Source organism: Carya illinoinensis, chromosome 11, assembly GCF_018687715.1.
Source record: "Carya illinoinensis cultivar Pawnee chromosome 11, C.illinoinensisPawnee_v1, whole genome shotgun sequence".
Classification (NCBI taxonomy): Eukaryota; Viridiplantae; Streptophyta; class Magnoliopsida; order Fagales; family Juglandaceae; genus Carya; species Carya illinoinensis.
Window position 1 is genome coordinate 19,770,364 of NC_056762.1, and position 13,361 is coordinate 19,783,724.

The following is a 13,361-nucleotide window of genomic DNA, read 5'->3' on the forward strand; positions in this document are numbered from 1 at the left end:
ATATTAGTTTTTCGCTGGTAGCATGATGGGTGCGATCATACCAGCACTAATGCACCGGATCCCATCAGAACGCCGCAGTTAAGCGTGCTTGGGCGAGAGTAGTACTAGGATGGGTGACCTCCTGGGAAGTCCTCGTGTTGCACCCCCCCTTTTTATTTTTACCGCATCTCCGGTCGGATGGACCGGAACGACAACCGGGCAATGGATTCTTAGGAAAATCGCACCGACCCCATCGCGTAGCAATGGGTATCGATCAGATCGCCGGTTGGCATGGGATAGGCATGGTGCGGCTAGGTCGTAATAGGATTATATTAGTTTTTCGCTGGTAGCATGATGGGTGCGATCATAGCAGCACTAATGCACCGGATCCCATCAGAACTCCGCAGTTAAGCGTGCTTGGGCGAGAGTAGTACTAGGATGGGTGACCTCCTGGGAAGTCCTCGTGTTGCACCCCCCCTTTTTATTTTTACCGCATCTCCGGTCGGATGGACCGGAACGACAACCGGGCAATGGATTCTTAGGAAAATCGCACCGACCCCATCGCTATCAATCAGATCGCCGGTTGGCATGGGATAGGCTGGGTGCGGCTAGGTCGTAATAGGATTATATTAGTTTTTCGCTGGTAGCATGATGGGTGCGATCATACCAGCACTAATGCACCGGATCCCATCAGAACTCCGCAGTTAAGCGTGCTTGGGCGAGAGTAGTACTAGGATGGGTGACCTCCTGGGAAGTCCTCGTGTTGCACCCCCCTTTTAATTTTTACCGCATCTCTGGTCGGATGGACCGGAACGAGAACCAGGGAATGGATTTTTAGGAAAATCGCACCGACCCCATCGCGTAGCAATGGGTATCGGTCAGATCGCCGGTTGGCATGAGATAGGCAGGGTGCGGCTAGGTCGTAATAGGATTATATTAGTTTTTCGCTGGTAGCATGATGGGTGCGATCATACCAGCACTAATGCACCGGATCCCATCAGAACTCCGCAGTTAAGCGCGCTTGGGCGAGAGTAGTACTAGGATGGGTGACCTCCTGGGAAGTCCTCGTGTTGCACCCCCCCTTTTTATTTTTACCGCATCTCCGGTCGGATGGACCGGAACGACAACCGGGCAATGGATTCTTAGGAAAATCGCACCGACCCCATCGCTATCGATCAGATCGCCGGTTGGCATGGGATAGGCATGGTGCGGCTAGGTTGTAATAGGATTATATTAGTTTTTCGCTGGTAGCATGATGGGTGCGATCATAGCAGCACTAATGCACCGGATCCCATCAGAACTCCGCAGTTAAGCGTGCTTGGGCGAGAGTAGTACTAGGATGGGTGACCTCCTGGGAAGTCCTCGTGTTGCACCCCCCCTTTTTATTTTTACCGCATCTCCGGTCGGATGGACCGGAACGACAACCGGGCAATGGATTCTTAGGAAAATCGCACCGACCCCATCGCTATCAATCAGATCGCCGGTTGGCATGGGATAGGCAGGGTGCGGCTAGGTCGTAATAGGATTATATTAGTTTTTCGCTGGTAGCATGATGGGTGCGATCATACCAGCACTAATGCACCGGATCCCATCAGAACTCCGCAGTTAAGCGTGCTTGGGCGAGAGTAGTACTAGGATGGGTGACCTCCTGGGAAGTCCTCGTGTTGCACCCCCCCTTTTAATTTTTACCGCATCTCTGGTCGGATGGACCGGAACGAGAACCAGGGAATGGATTTTTAGGAAAATCGCACCGACCCCATCGCGTAGCAATGGGTATCGGTCAGATCGCCGGTTGGCATGAGATAGGCAGGGTGCGGCTAGGTCGTAATAGGATTATATTAGTTTTTCGCTGGTAGCATGATGGGTGCGATCATACCAGCACTAATGCACCGGATCCCATCAGAACTCCGCAGTTAAGCGTGCTTGGGCGAGAGTAGTACTAGGATGGGTGACCTCCTGGGAAGTCCTCGTGTTGCACCCCCCCTTTTTATTTTTACCGCATCTCCGGTCGGATGGACCGGAACGACAACCGGGCAATGGATTCTTAGGAAAATCGCACCGACCCCATCGCGTAGCAATGGGTATCGATCAGATCGCCGGTTGGCATGGGATAGGCATGGTGCGGCTAGGTCGTAATAGGATTATATTAGTTTTTCGCTGGTAGCATGATGGGTGCGATCATAGCAGCACTAATGCACCGGATCCCATCAGAACTCCGCAGTTAAGCGTGCTTGGGCGAGAGTAGTACTAGGATGGGTGACCTCCTGGGAAGTCCTCGTGTTGCACCCCCCCTTTTTATTTTTACCGCATCTCCGGTCGGATGGACCGGAACGACAACCGGGCAATGGATTCTTAGGAAAATCGCACCGACCCCATCGCTATCAATCAGATCGCCGGTTGGCATGGGATAGGCTGGGTGCGGCTAGGTCGTAATAGGATTATATTAGTTTTTCGCTGGTAGCATGATGGGTGCGATCATACCAGCACTAATGCACCGGATCCCATCAGAACTCCGCAGTTAAGCGTGCTTGGGCGAGAGTAGTACTAGGATGGGTGACCTCCTGGGAAGTCCTCGTGTTGCACCCCCCTTTTAATTTTTACCGCATCTCTGGTCGGATGGACCGGAACGAGAACCAGGGAATGGATTTTTAGGAAAATCGCACCGACCCCATCGCGTAGCAATGGGTATCGGTCAGATCGCCGGTTGGCATGAGATAGGCAGGGTGCGGCTAGGTCGTAATAGGATTATATTAGTTTTTCGCTGGTAGCATGATGGGTGCGATCATACCAGCACTAATGCACCGGATCCCATCAGAACTCCGCAGTTAAGCGCGCTTGGGCGAGAGTAGTACTAGGATGGGTGACCTCCTGGGAAGTCCTCGTGTTGCACCCCCCCTTTTTATTTTTACCGCATCTCCGGTCGGATGGACCGGAACGACAACCGGGCAATGGATTCTTAGGAAAATCGCACCGACCCCATCGCGTAGCAATGGGTATCGATCAGATCGCCGGTTGGCATGGGATAGGCATGGTGCGGCTAGGTTGTAATAGGATTATATTAGTTTTTCGCTGGTAGCATGATGGGTGCGATCATAGCAGCACTAATGCACCGGATCCCATCAGAACTCCGCAGTTAAGCGTGCTTGGGCGAGAGTAGTACTAGGATGGGTGACCTCCTGGGAAGTCCTCGTGTTGCACCCCCCCTTTTTATTTTTACCGCATCTCCGGTCGGATGGACCGGAACGACAACCGGGCAATGGATTCTTAGGAAAATCGCACCGACCCCATCGCTATCAATCAGATCGCCGGTTGGCATGGGATAGGCAGGGTGCGGCTAGGTCGTAATAGGATTATATTAGTTTTTCGCTGGTAGCATGATGGGTGCGATCATACCAGCACTAATGCACCGGATCCCATCAGAACTCCGCAGTTAAGCGTGCTTGGGCGAGAGTAGTACTAGGATGGGTGACCTCCTGGGAAGTCCTCGTGTTGCACCCCCCCTTTTAATTTTTACCGCATCTCTGGTCGGATGGACCGGAACGAGAACCAGGGAATGGATTTTTAGGAAAATCGCACCGACCCCATCGCGTAGCAATGGGTATCGGTCAGATCGCCGGTTGGCATGAGATAGGCAGGGTGCGGCTAGGTCGTAATAGGATTATATTAGTTTTTCGCTGGTAGCATGATGGGTGCGATCATACCAGCACTAATGCACCGGATCCCATCAGAACTCCGCAGTTAAGCGTGCTTGGGCGAGAGTAGTACTAGGATGGGTGACCTCCTGGGAAGTCCTCGTGTTGCACCCCCCCTTTTTATTTTTACCGCATCTCCGGTCGGATGGACCGGAACGACAACCGGGCAATGGATTCTTAGGAAAATCGCACCGACCCCATCGCGTAGCAATGGGTATCGATCAGATCGCCGGTTGGCATGGGATAGGCATGGTGCGGCTAGGTCGTAATAGGATTATATTAGTTTTTCGCTGGTAGCATGATGGGTGCGATCATAGCAGCACTAATGCACCGGATCCCATCAGAACTCCGCAGTTAAGCGTGCTTGGGCGAGAGTAGTACTAGGATGGGTGACCTCCTGGGAAGTCCTCGTGTTGCACCCCCCCTTTTTATTTTTACCGCATCTCCGGTCGGATGGACCGGAACGACAACCGGGCAATGGATTCTTAGGAAAATCGCACCGACCCCATCGCTATCAATCAGATCGCCGGTTGGCATGGGATAGGCTGGGTGCGGCTAGGTCGTAATAGGATTATATTAGTTTTTCGCTGGTAGCATGATGGGTGCGATCATACCAGCACTAATGCACCGGATCCCATCAGAACTCCGCAGTTAAGCGTGCTTGGGCGAGAGTAGTACTAGGATGGGTGACCTCCTGGGAAGTCCTCGTGTTGCACCCCCCTTTTAATTTTTACCGCATCTCTGGTCGGATGGACCGGAACGAGAACCAGGGAATGGATTTTTAGGAAAATCGCACCGACCCCATCGCGTAGCAATGGGTATCGGTCAGATCGCCGGTTGGCATGAGATAGGCAGGGTGCGGCTAGGTCGTAATAGGATTATATTAGTTTTTCGCTGGTAGCATGATGGGTGCGATCATACCAGCACTAATGCACCGGATCCCATCAGAACTCCGCAGTTAAGCGCGCTTGGGCGAGAGTAGTACTAGGATGGGTGACCTCCTGGGAAGTCCTCGTGTTGCACCCCCCCTTTTTATTTTTACCGCATCTCTGGTCGGATGGACCGGAACGACAACCGGGCAATGGATTCTTAGGAAAATCGCACCGACCCCATCGCGTAGCAATGGGTATCGATCAGATCGCCGGTTGGCATGGGATAGGCATGGTGCGGCTAGGTTGTAATAGGATTATATTAGTTTTTCGCTGGTAGCATGATGGGTGCGATCATAGCAGCACTAATGCACCGGATCCCATCAGAACTCCGCAGTTAAGCGTGCTTGGGCGAGAGTAGTACTAGGATGGGTGACCTCCTGGGAAGTCCTCGTGTTGCACCCCCCCTTTTTATTTTTACCGCATCTCCGGTCGGATGGACCGGAACGACAACCGGGCAATGGATTCTTAGGAAAATCGCACCGACCCCATCGCTATCAATCAGATCGCCGGTTGGCATGGGATAGGCAGGGTGCGGCTAGGTCGTAATAGGATTATATTAGTTTTTCGCTGGTAGCATGATGGGTGCGATCATACCAGCACTAATGCACCGGATCCCATCAGAACTCCGCAGTTAAGCGTGCTTGGGCGAGAGTAGTACTAGGATGGGTGACCTCCTGGGAAGTCCTCGTGTTGCACCCCCCCTTTTAATTTTTACCGCATCTCTGGTCGGATGGACCGGAACGAGAACCAGGGAATGGATTTTTAGGAAAATCGCACCGACCCCATCGCGTAGCAATGGGTATCGGTCAGATCGCCGGTTGGCATGAGATAGGCAGGGTGCGGCTAGGTCGTAATAGGATTATATTAGTTTTTCGCTGGTAGCATGATGGGTGCGATCATACCAGCACTAATGCACTGGATCCCATCAGAACTCCGCAGTTAAGCGTGCTTGGGCGAGAGTAGTACTAGGATGGGTGACCTCCTGGGAAGTCCTCGTGTTGCACCCCCCCTTTTTATTTTTACCGCATCTCCGGTCGGATGGACCGGAACGACAACCGGGCAATGGATTCTTAGGAAAATCGCACCGACCCCATCGCGTAGCAATGGGTATCGATCAGATCGCCGGTTGGCATGGGATAGGCATGGTGCGGCTAGGTCGTAATAGGATTATATTAGTTTTTCGCTGGTAGCATGATGGGTGCGATCATACCTGCACTAATGCACCGGATCCCATCAGAACTCTGCAGTTAAGCGTGCTTGGGCGAGAGTAGTACTAGGATGGGTGACCTCCTGGGAAGTCCTCGTGTTGCACCCCCCCTTTTTATTTTTACCGCATCTCCGGTCGGATGGACCGGAACGACAACCGGGCAATGGATTCTTAGGAAAATCGCACCGACCCCATCGCGTAGCGATGGGTATCGATCAGATCGCCGGTTGGCATGGGATAGGCATGGTGCGGCTAGGTCGTAATAGGATTATATTAGTTTTTCGCTGGTAGCATGATGGGTGCGATCATACCAGCACTAATGCACCGGATCCCATCAGAACTCCGCAGTTAAGCGTGCTTGGGCGAGAGTAGTACTAGGATGGGTGACCTCCTGGGAAGTCCTCGTGTTGCACCCCCCCTTTTTATTTTTACCGCATCTCCGGTCGGATGGACCGGAACGACAACCGAGCAATGGATTCTTAGGAAAATCGCACCGACCCCATCGCTATCAATCAGATCGCCAGTTGGCATGGGATAGGCAGGGTGCGGCTAGGTCGTAATAGGATTATATTAGTTTTTCGCTGGTAGCATGATGGGTGCGATCATACCAGCACTAATGCATCGGATCCCATCAGAACTCCGCAGTTAAGCGTGCTTGGGCGAGAGTAGTACTAGGATGGGTGACCTCCTGGGAAGTCCTCGTGTTGCACCCCCCCTTTTAATTTTTACCGCATCTCTGGTCGGATGGACCGGAACGAGAACCAGGGAATGGATTTTTAGGAAAATCGCACCGACCCCATCGCGTAGCAATGGGTATCGGTCAGATCGCCGGTTGGCATGAGATAGGCAGGGTGCGGCTAGGTCGTAATAGGATTATATTAGTTTTTCGCTGGTAGCATGATGGGTGCGATCATACCAGCACTAATGCACCGGATCCCATCAGAACTCCGCAGTTAAGCGTGCTTGGGCGAGAGTAGTACTAGGATGGGTGACCTCCTGGGAAGTCCTCGTGTTGCACCCCCCCTTTTTATTTTTACCGCATCTCCGGTCGGATGGACCGGAACGACAACCGGGCAATGGATTCTTAGGAAAATCGCACCGACCCCATCGCGTAGCAATGGGTATCGATCAGATCGCCGGTTGGCATGGGATAGGCATGGTGCGGCTAGGTCGTAATAGGATTATATTAGTTTTTCGCTGGTAGCATGATGGGTGCGATCATACCAGCACTAATGCACCGGATCCCATCAGAACTCCGCAGTTAAGCGTGCTTGGGCGAGAGTAGTACTAGGATGGGTGACCTCCTGGGAAGTCCTCGTGTTGCACCCCCCTTTTTTATTTTTACCGCATCTCCGGTCGGATGGACCGGAACGAGAACCGGGCAATGGATTCTTAGGAAAATCGCACCGACCCCATCGCGTAGCAATGGGTATCGATCAGATCGCCGGTTGGCATGGGATAGGCAGGGTGCGGCTAGGTCGTAATAGGATTATATTAGTTTTTCGCTGGTAGCATGATGGGTGCGATCATACCAGCACTAATGCACCGGATCCCATCAGAACTCCGCAGTTAAGCGTGCTTGGGCGAGAGTAGTACTAGGATGGGTGACCTCCTGGGAAGTCCTCGTGTTGCACCCCCCCTTTTTATTTTTACCGCATCTCCGGTCGGATGGACCGGAACGACAACCGGGCAATGGATTCTTAGGAAAATCGCACCGACCCCATCGCGTAGCAATGGGTATCGATCAGATCGCCGGTTGGCATGGGATAGGCATGGTGCGGCTAGGTCGTAATAAGATTATATTAGTTTTTCGCTGGTAGCGTGATGGGTGCGATCATACCAGCACTAATGCACTGGATCCCATCAGAACTCCGCAGTTAAGCGTGCTTGGGCGAGAGTAGTACTAGGATGGGTGACCTCCTGGGAAGTCCTCGTGTTGCACCCCCCCTTTTTATTTTTACCGCATCTCCGGTCGGATGGACCGGAACGACAACCGGGCAATGGATTCTTAGGAAAATCGCACCGACCCCATCGCTATCAATCAGATCGCCAGTTGGCATGGGATAGGCAGGGTGCGGCTAGGTCGTAATAGGATTATATTAGTTTTTCGCTGGTAGCATGATGGGTGCGATCATACCAGCACTAATGCACCGGATCCCATCAGAACTCCGCAGTTAAGCGTGCTTGGGCGAGAGTAGTACTAGGATGGGTGACCTCCTGGGAAGTCCTCGTGTTGCACCCCCCCTTTTAATTTTTACCGCATCTCTGGTCGGATGGACCGGAACGAGAACCAGGGAATGGATTTTTAGGAAAATCGCACCGACCCCATCGCGTAGCAATGGGTATCGGTCAGATCGCCGGTTGGCATGAGATAGGCAGGGTGCGGCTAGGTCGTAATAGGATTATATTAGTTTTTCGCTGGTAGCATGATGGGTGCGATCATACCAGCACTAATGCACCGGATCCCATCAGAACTCCGCAGTTAAGCGTGCTTGGGCGAGAGTAGTACTAGGATGGGTGACCTCCTGGGAAGTCCTCGTGTTGCACCCCCCCTTTTTATTTTTACCGCATCTCCGGTCGGATGGACCGGAACGACAACCGGGCAATGGATTCTTAGGAAAATCGCACCGACCCCATCGCGTAGCAATGGGTATCGATCAGATCGCCGGTTGGCATGGGATAGGCATGGTGCGGCTAGGTCGTAATAGGATTATATTAGTTTTTCGCTGGTAGCATGATGGGTGCGATCATACCAGCACTAATGCACCGGATCCCATCAGAACTCCGCAGTTAAGCGTGCCTGGGCGAGAGTAGTACTAGGATGGGTGACCTCCTGGGAAGTCCTCGTGTTGCACCCCCCCTTTTTATTTTTACCGCATCTCCGGTCGGATGGACCGGAACGACAACCGGGCAATGGATTCTTAGGAAAATCGCACCGACCCCATCGCTATCAATCAGATCGCCAGTTGGCATGGGATAGGCAGGGTGCGGCTAGGTCGTAATAGGATTATATTAGTTTTTCGCTGGTAGCATGATGGGTGCGATCATACCAGCACTAATGCACCGGATCCCATCAGAACTCCGCAGTTAAGCGTGCTTGGGCGAGAGTAGTACTAGGATGGGTGACCTCCTGGGAAGTCCTCGTGTTGCACCCCCCTTTTAATTTTTACCGCATCTCTGGTCGGATGGACCGGAACGAGAACCAGGGAATGGATTTTTAGGAAAATCGCACCGACCCCATCGCGTAGCAATGGGTATCGGTCAGATCGCCGGTTGGCATGAGATAGGCAGGGTGCGGCTAGGTCGTAATAGGATTATATTAGTTTTTCGCTGGTAGCATGATGGGTGCGATCATACCAGCACTAATGCACCGGATCCCATCAGAACTCCGCAGTTAAGCGCGCTTGGGCGAGAGTAGTACTAGGATGGGTGACCTCCTGGGAAGTCCTCGTGTTGCACCCCCCCTTTTTATTTTTACCGCATCTCCGGTCGGATGGACCGGAACGACAACCGGGCAATGGATTCTTAGGAAAATCGCACCGACCCCATCGCGTAGCAATGGGTATCGATCAGATCGCCGGTTGGCATGGGATAGGCATGGTGCGGCTAGGTCGTAATAGGATTATATTAGTTTTTCGCTGGTAGCATGATGGGTGCGATCATAGCAGCACTAATGCACCGGATCCCATCAGAACTCCGCAGTTAAGCGTGCTTGGGCGAGAGTAGTACTAGGATGGGTGACCTCCTGGGAAGTCCTCGTGTTGCACCCCCCCTTTTTATTTTTACCGCATCTCCGGTCGGATGGACCGGAACGACAACCGGGCAATGGATTCTTAGGAAAATCGCACCGACCCCATCGCTATCAATCAGATCGCCGGTTGGCATGGGATAGGCAGGGTGCGGCTAGGTCGTAATAGGATTATATTAGTTTTTCGCTGGTAGCATGATGGGTGCGATCATACCAGCACTAATGCACCGGATCCCATCAGAACTCCGCAGTTAAGCGTGCTTGGGCGAGAGTAGTACTAGGATGGGTGACCTCCTGGGAAGTCCTCGTGTTGCACCCCCCCTTTTAATTTTTACCGCATCTCTGGTCGGATGGACCGGAACGAGAACCAGGGAATGGATTTTTAGGAAAATCGCACCGACCCCATCGCGTAGCAATGGGTATCGGTCAGATCGCCGGTTGGCATGAGATAGGCAGGGTGCGGCTAGGTCGTAATAGGATTATATTAGTTTTTCGCTGGTAGCATGATGGGTGCGATCATACCAGCACTAATGCACTGGATCCCATCAGAACTCCGCAGTTAAGCGTGCTTGGGCGAGAGTAGTACTAGGATGGGTGACCTCCTGGGAAGTCCTCGTGTTGCACCCCCCCTTTTTATTTTTACCGCATCTCCGGTCGGATGGACCGGAACGACAACCGGGCAATGGATTCTTAGGAAAATCGCACCGACCCCATCGCGTAGCAATGGGTATCGATCAGATCGCCGGTTGGCATGGGATAGGCATGGTGCGGCTAGGTCGTAATAGGATTATATTAGTTTTTCGCTGGTAGCATGATGGGTGCGATCATACCTGCACTAATGCACCGGATCCCATCAGAACTCCGCAGTTAAGCGTGCTTGGGCGAGAGTAGTACTAGGATGGGTGACCTCCTGGGAAGTCCTCGTGTTGCACCCCCCCTTTTTATTTTTACCGCATCTCCGGTCGGATGGACCGGAACGACAACCGGGCAATGGATTCTTAGGAAAATCGCACCGACCCCATCGCGTAGCGATGGGTATCGATCAGATCGCCGGTTGGCATGGGATAGGCATGGTGCGGCTAGGTCGTAATAGGATTATATTAGTTTTTCGCTGGTAGCATGATGGGTGCGATCATACCAGCACTAATGCACCGGATCCCATCAGAACTCCGCAGTTAAGCGTGCTTGGGCGAGAGTAGTACTAGGATGGGTGACCTCCTGGGAAGTCCTCGTGTTGCACCCCCCCTTTTTATTTTTACCGCATCTCCGGTCGGATGGACCGGAACGACAACCGGGCAATGGATTCTTAGGAAAATCGCACCGACCCCATCGCTATCAATCAGATCGCCAGTTGGCATGGGATAGGCAGGGTGCGGCTAGGTCGTAATAGGATTATATTAGTTTTTCGCTGGTAGCATGATGGGTGCGATCGTACCAGCACTAATGCACCGGATCCCATCAGAACTCCGCAGTTAAGCGTGCTTGGGCGAGAGTAGTACTAGGATGGGTGACCTCCTGGGAAGTCCTCGTGTTGCACCCCCCCTTTTAATTTTTACCGCATCTCTGGTCGGATGGACCGGAACGAGAACCAGGGAATGGATTTTTAGGAAAATCGCACCGACCCCATCGCGTAGCAATGGGTATCGGTCAGATCGCCGGTTGGCATGAGATAGGCAGGGTGCGGCTAGGTCGTAATAGGATTATATTAGTTTTTCGCTGGTAGCATGATGGGTGCGATCATACCAGCACTAATGCACCGGATCCCATCAGAACTCCGCAGTTAAGCGTGCTTGGGCGAGAGTAGTACTAGGATGGGTGACCTCCTGGGAAGTCCTCGTGTTGCACCCCCCCTTTTAATTTTTACCGCATCTCTGGTCGGATGGACCGGAACGAGAACCAGGGAATGGATTTTTAGGAAAATCGCACCGACCCCATCGCGTAGCAATGGGTATCGGTCAGATCGCCGGTTGGCATGAGATAGGCAGGGTGCGGCTAGGTCGTAATAGGATTATATTAGTTTTTCGCTGGTAGCATGATGGGTGCGATCATACCAGCACTAATGCACCGGATCCCATCAGAACTCCGCAGTTAAGCGTGCTTGGGCGAGAGTAGTACTAGGATGGGTGACCTCCTGGGAAGTCCTCGTGTTGCACCCCCCCTTTTTATTTTTACCGCATCTCCGGTCGGATGGACCGGAACGACAACCGGGCAATGGATTCTTAGGAAAATCGCACCGACCCCATCGCTATCAATCAGATCGCCGGTTGGCATGGGATAGGCAGGGTGCGGCTAGGTCGTAATAGGATTATATTAGTTTTTCGCTGGTAGCATGATGGGTGCGATCATACCAGCACTAATGCACCGGATCCCATTAGAACTCCGCAGTTAAGCGTGCTTGGGCGAGAGTAGTACTAGGATGGGTGACCTCCTGGGAAGTCCTCGTGTTGCACCCCCCCTTTTAATTTTTACCGCATCTCTGGTCGGATGGACCGGAACGAGAACCAGGGAATGGATTTTTAGGAAAATCGCACCGACCCCATCGCGTAGCAATGGGTATCGGTCAGATCGCCGGTTGGCATGAGATAGGCAGGGTGCGGCTAGGTCGTAATAGGATTATATTAGTTTTTCGCTGGTAGCATGATGGGTGCGATCATACCAGCACTAATGCACTGGATCCCATCAGAACTCCGCAGTTAAGCGTGCTTGGGCGAGAGTAGTACTAGGATGGGTGACCTCCTGGGAAGTCCTCGTGTTGCACCCCCCCTTTTTATTTTTACCGCATCTCCGGTCGGATGGACCGGAACGACAACCGGGCAATGGATTCTTAGGAAAATCGCACCGACCCCATCGCGTAGCAATGGGTATCGATCAGATCGCCGGTTGGCATGGGATAGGCATGGTGCGGCTAGGTCGTAATAGGATTATATTAGTTTTTCGCTGGTAGCATGATGGGTGCGATCATACCTGCACTAATGCACCGGATCCCATCAGAACTCCGCAGTTAAGCGTGCTTGGGCGAGAGTAGTACTAGGATGGGTGACCTCCTGGGAAGTCCTCGTGTTGCACCCCCCCTTTTTATTTTTACCGCATCTCCGGTCGGATGGACCGGAACGACAACCGGGCAATGGATTCTTAGGAAAATCGCACCGACCCCATCGCGTAGCGATGGGTATCGATCAGATCGCCGGTTGGCATGGGATAGGCATGGTGCGGCTAGGTCGTAATAGGATTATATTAGTTTTTCGCTGGTAGCATGATGGGTGCGATCATACCAGCACTAATGCACCGGATCCCATCAGAACTCCGCAGTTAAGCGTGCTTGGGCGAGAGTAGTACTAGGATGGGTGACCTCCTGGGAAGTCCTCGTGTTGCACCCCCCCTTTTTATTTTTACCGCATCTCCGGTCGGATGGACCGGAACGACAACCGGGCAATGGATTCTTAGGAAAATCGCACCGACCCCATCGCTATCAATCAGATCGCCAGTTGGCATGGGATAGGCAGGGTGCGGCTAGGTCGTAATAGGATTATATTAGTTTTTCGCTGGTAGCATGATGGGTGCGATCGTACCAGCACTAATGCACCGGATCCCATCAGAACTCCGCAGTTAAGCGTGCTTGGGCGAGAGTAGTACTAGGATGGGTGACCTCCTGGGAAGTCCTCGTGTTGCACCCCCCCTTTTAATTTTTACCGCATCTCTGGTCGGATGGACCGGAACGAGAACCAGGGAATGGATTTTTAGGAAAATCGCACCGACCCCATCGCGTAGCAATGGGTATCGGTCAGATCGCCGGTTGGCATGAG

The 13,361-nt window shown here is 52.6% G+C and overlaps 44 non-coding genes across 44 annotated transcripts; all 44 read left to right on the forward strand.

The window, feature by feature from the left end:
* Nucleotides 1-27: 27 nt before the first annotated feature.
* On the forward strand, nt 28-146 carry LOC122288462. The gene has a single exon (XR_006235723.1). It is a non-coding gene; the product is annotated as a 5S ribosomal RNA (ribosomal RNA).
* A 189-nt stretch (nt 147-335) lies between these two features.
* On the forward strand, nt 336-454 carry LOC122288393. Its single transcript, XR_006235655.1, has one exon. It is a non-coding gene; the product is annotated as a 5S ribosomal RNA (ribosomal RNA).
* Nucleotides 455-632: 178 nt separating this feature from the next.
* LOC122286835 lies at nt 633-751 on the forward strand. The gene has a single exon (XR_006234149.1). It is a non-coding gene; the product is annotated as a 5S ribosomal RNA (ribosomal RNA).
* Nucleotides 752-939: 188 nt separating this feature from the next.
* On the forward strand, nt 940-1,058 carry LOC122288036. Its single transcript, XR_006235313.1, has one exon. It is a non-coding gene; the product is annotated as a 5S ribosomal RNA (ribosomal RNA).
* Nucleotides 1,059-1,236: 178 nt separating this feature from the next.
* LOC122288395 lies at nt 1,237-1,355 on the forward strand. The gene has a single exon (XR_006235657.1). It is a non-coding gene; the product is annotated as a 5S ribosomal RNA (ribosomal RNA).
* Nucleotides 1,356-1,533: 178 nt separating this feature from the next.
* Nucleotides 1,534-1,652, forward strand: LOC122286836. Its single transcript, XR_006234150.1, has one exon. It is a non-coding gene; the product is annotated as a 5S ribosomal RNA (ribosomal RNA).
* A 189-nt stretch (nt 1,653-1,841) lies between these two features.
* On the forward strand, nt 1,842-1,960 carry LOC122286837. Its single transcript, XR_006234151.1, has one exon. It is a non-coding gene; the product is annotated as a 5S ribosomal RNA (ribosomal RNA).
* Nucleotides 1,961-2,149: 189 nt separating this feature from the next.
* LOC122288396 lies at nt 2,150-2,268 on the forward strand. The gene has a single exon (XR_006235658.1). It is a non-coding gene; the product is annotated as a 5S ribosomal RNA (ribosomal RNA).
* A 178-nt stretch (nt 2,269-2,446) lies between these two features.
* On the forward strand, nt 2,447-2,565 carry LOC122286838. Its single transcript, XR_006234152.1, has one exon. It is a non-coding gene; the product is annotated as a 5S ribosomal RNA (ribosomal RNA).
* A 188-nt stretch (nt 2,566-2,753) lies between these two features.
* Nucleotides 2,754-2,872, forward strand: LOC122288037. Its single transcript, XR_006235314.1, has one exon. It is a non-coding gene; the product is annotated as a 5S ribosomal RNA (ribosomal RNA).
* Nucleotides 2,873-3,061: 189 nt separating this feature from the next.
* On the forward strand, nt 3,062-3,180 carry LOC122288397. The gene has a single exon (XR_006235659.1). It is a non-coding gene; the product is annotated as a 5S ribosomal RNA (ribosomal RNA).
* Nucleotides 3,181-3,358: 178 nt separating this feature from the next.
* LOC122286839 lies at nt 3,359-3,477 on the forward strand. Its single transcript, XR_006234153.1, has one exon. It is a non-coding gene; the product is annotated as a 5S ribosomal RNA (ribosomal RNA).
* A 189-nt stretch (nt 3,478-3,666) lies between these two features.
* LOC122286840 lies at nt 3,667-3,785 on the forward strand. Its single transcript, XR_006234154.1, has one exon. It is a non-coding gene; the product is annotated as a 5S ribosomal RNA (ribosomal RNA).
* Nucleotides 3,786-3,974: 189 nt separating this feature from the next.
* LOC122288398 lies at nt 3,975-4,093 on the forward strand. The gene has a single exon (XR_006235660.1). It is a non-coding gene; the product is annotated as a 5S ribosomal RNA (ribosomal RNA).
* Nucleotides 4,094-4,271: 178 nt separating this feature from the next.
* LOC122286841 lies at nt 4,272-4,390 on the forward strand. The gene has a single exon (XR_006234155.1). It is a non-coding gene; the product is annotated as a 5S ribosomal RNA (ribosomal RNA).
* A 188-nt stretch (nt 4,391-4,578) lies between these two features.
* LOC122288038 lies at nt 4,579-4,697 on the forward strand. The gene has a single exon (XR_006235315.1). It is a non-coding gene; the product is annotated as a 5S ribosomal RNA (ribosomal RNA).
* Nucleotides 4,698-4,886: 189 nt separating this feature from the next.
* LOC122288399 lies at nt 4,887-5,005 on the forward strand. Its single transcript, XR_006235661.1, has one exon. It is a non-coding gene; the product is annotated as a 5S ribosomal RNA (ribosomal RNA).
* A 178-nt stretch (nt 5,006-5,183) lies between these two features.
* Nucleotides 5,184-5,302, forward strand: LOC122286842. The gene has a single exon (XR_006234156.1). It is a non-coding gene; the product is annotated as a 5S ribosomal RNA (ribosomal RNA).
* A 189-nt stretch (nt 5,303-5,491) lies between these two features.
* Nucleotides 5,492-5,610, forward strand: LOC122287425. The gene has a single exon (XR_006234720.1). It is a non-coding gene; the product is annotated as a 5S ribosomal RNA (ribosomal RNA).
* A 189-nt stretch (nt 5,611-5,799) lies between these two features.
* Nucleotides 5,800-5,918, forward strand: LOC122288046. The gene has a single exon (XR_006235323.1). It is a non-coding gene; the product is annotated as a 5S ribosomal RNA (ribosomal RNA).
* Nucleotides 5,919-6,107: 189 nt separating this feature from the next.
* Nucleotides 6,108-6,226, forward strand: LOC122286844. Its single transcript, XR_006234158.1, has one exon. It is a non-coding gene; the product is annotated as a 5S ribosomal RNA (ribosomal RNA).
* Nucleotides 6,227-6,404: 178 nt separating this feature from the next.
* On the forward strand, nt 6,405-6,523 carry LOC122287802. The gene has a single exon (XR_006235087.1). It is a non-coding gene; the product is annotated as a 5S ribosomal RNA (ribosomal RNA).
* A 189-nt stretch (nt 6,524-6,712) lies between these two features.
* LOC122286845 lies at nt 6,713-6,831 on the forward strand. Its single transcript, XR_006234159.1, has one exon. It is a non-coding gene; the product is annotated as a 5S ribosomal RNA (ribosomal RNA).
* A 189-nt stretch (nt 6,832-7,020) lies between these two features.
* On the forward strand, nt 7,021-7,139 carry LOC122286846. The gene has a single exon (XR_006234160.1). It is a non-coding gene; the product is annotated as a 5S ribosomal RNA (ribosomal RNA).
* A 189-nt stretch (nt 7,140-7,328) lies between these two features.
* LOC122286847 lies at nt 7,329-7,447 on the forward strand. Its single transcript, XR_006234161.1, has one exon. It is a non-coding gene; the product is annotated as a 5S ribosomal RNA (ribosomal RNA).
* A 189-nt stretch (nt 7,448-7,636) lies between these two features.
* Nucleotides 7,637-7,755, forward strand: LOC122287426. The gene has a single exon (XR_006234721.1). It is a non-coding gene; the product is annotated as a 5S ribosomal RNA (ribosomal RNA).
* Nucleotides 7,756-7,933: 178 nt separating this feature from the next.
* LOC122286848 lies at nt 7,934-8,052 on the forward strand. The gene has a single exon (XR_006234162.1). It is a non-coding gene; the product is annotated as a 5S ribosomal RNA (ribosomal RNA).
* Nucleotides 8,053-8,241: 189 nt separating this feature from the next.
* On the forward strand, nt 8,242-8,360 carry LOC122286849. Its single transcript, XR_006234163.1, has one exon. It is a non-coding gene; the product is annotated as a 5S ribosomal RNA (ribosomal RNA).
* A 189-nt stretch (nt 8,361-8,549) lies between these two features.
* Nucleotides 8,550-8,668, forward strand: LOC122287146. Its single transcript, XR_006234451.1, has one exon. It is a non-coding gene; the product is annotated as a 5S ribosomal RNA (ribosomal RNA).
* A 178-nt stretch (nt 8,669-8,846) lies between these two features.
* LOC122286850 lies at nt 8,847-8,965 on the forward strand. The gene has a single exon (XR_006234164.1). It is a non-coding gene; the product is annotated as a 5S ribosomal RNA (ribosomal RNA).
* Nucleotides 8,966-9,153: 188 nt separating this feature from the next.
* On the forward strand, nt 9,154-9,272 carry LOC122288039. The gene has a single exon (XR_006235316.1). It is a non-coding gene; the product is annotated as a 5S ribosomal RNA (ribosomal RNA).
* Nucleotides 9,273-9,461: 189 nt separating this feature from the next.
* LOC122288400 lies at nt 9,462-9,580 on the forward strand. The gene has a single exon (XR_006235662.1). It is a non-coding gene; the product is annotated as a 5S ribosomal RNA (ribosomal RNA).
* Nucleotides 9,581-9,758: 178 nt separating this feature from the next.
* On the forward strand, nt 9,759-9,877 carry LOC122286851. The gene has a single exon (XR_006234165.1). It is a non-coding gene; the product is annotated as a 5S ribosomal RNA (ribosomal RNA).
* Nucleotides 9,878-10,066: 189 nt separating this feature from the next.
* On the forward strand, nt 10,067-10,185 carry LOC122287427. Its single transcript, XR_006234722.1, has one exon. It is a non-coding gene; the product is annotated as a 5S ribosomal RNA (ribosomal RNA).
* Nucleotides 10,186-10,374: 189 nt separating this feature from the next.
* Nucleotides 10,375-10,493, forward strand: LOC122287199. Its single transcript, XR_006234502.1, has one exon. It is a non-coding gene; the product is annotated as a 5S ribosomal RNA (ribosomal RNA).
* Nucleotides 10,494-10,682: 189 nt separating this feature from the next.
* Nucleotides 10,683-10,801, forward strand: LOC122286852. Its single transcript, XR_006234166.1, has one exon. It is a non-coding gene; the product is annotated as a 5S ribosomal RNA (ribosomal RNA).
* A 178-nt stretch (nt 10,802-10,979) lies between these two features.
* Nucleotides 10,980-11,098, forward strand: LOC122287631. Its single transcript, XR_006234921.1, has one exon. It is a non-coding gene; the product is annotated as a 5S ribosomal RNA (ribosomal RNA).
* Nucleotides 11,099-11,287: 189 nt separating this feature from the next.
* On the forward strand, nt 11,288-11,406 carry LOC122286853. Its single transcript, XR_006234167.1, has one exon. It is a non-coding gene; the product is annotated as a 5S ribosomal RNA (ribosomal RNA).
* A 189-nt stretch (nt 11,407-11,595) lies between these two features.
* LOC122286855 lies at nt 11,596-11,714 on the forward strand. The gene has a single exon (XR_006234169.1). It is a non-coding gene; the product is annotated as a 5S ribosomal RNA (ribosomal RNA).
* A 178-nt stretch (nt 11,715-11,892) lies between these two features.
* Nucleotides 11,893-12,011, forward strand: LOC122287209. Its single transcript, XR_006234512.1, has one exon. It is a non-coding gene; the product is annotated as a 5S ribosomal RNA (ribosomal RNA).
* A 189-nt stretch (nt 12,012-12,200) lies between these two features.
* LOC122287428 lies at nt 12,201-12,319 on the forward strand. Its single transcript, XR_006234723.1, has one exon. It is a non-coding gene; the product is annotated as a 5S ribosomal RNA (ribosomal RNA).
* A 189-nt stretch (nt 12,320-12,508) lies between these two features.
* On the forward strand, nt 12,509-12,627 carry LOC122287200. The gene has a single exon (XR_006234503.1). It is a non-coding gene; the product is annotated as a 5S ribosomal RNA (ribosomal RNA).
* A 189-nt stretch (nt 12,628-12,816) lies between these two features.
* LOC122286856 lies at nt 12,817-12,935 on the forward strand. The gene has a single exon (XR_006234170.1). It is a non-coding gene; the product is annotated as a 5S ribosomal RNA (ribosomal RNA).
* A 178-nt stretch (nt 12,936-13,113) lies between these two features.
* Nucleotides 13,114-13,232, forward strand: LOC122287632. The gene has a single exon (XR_006234922.1). It is a non-coding gene; the product is annotated as a 5S ribosomal RNA (ribosomal RNA).
* Nucleotides 13,233-13,361: the final 129 nt, after the last annotated feature.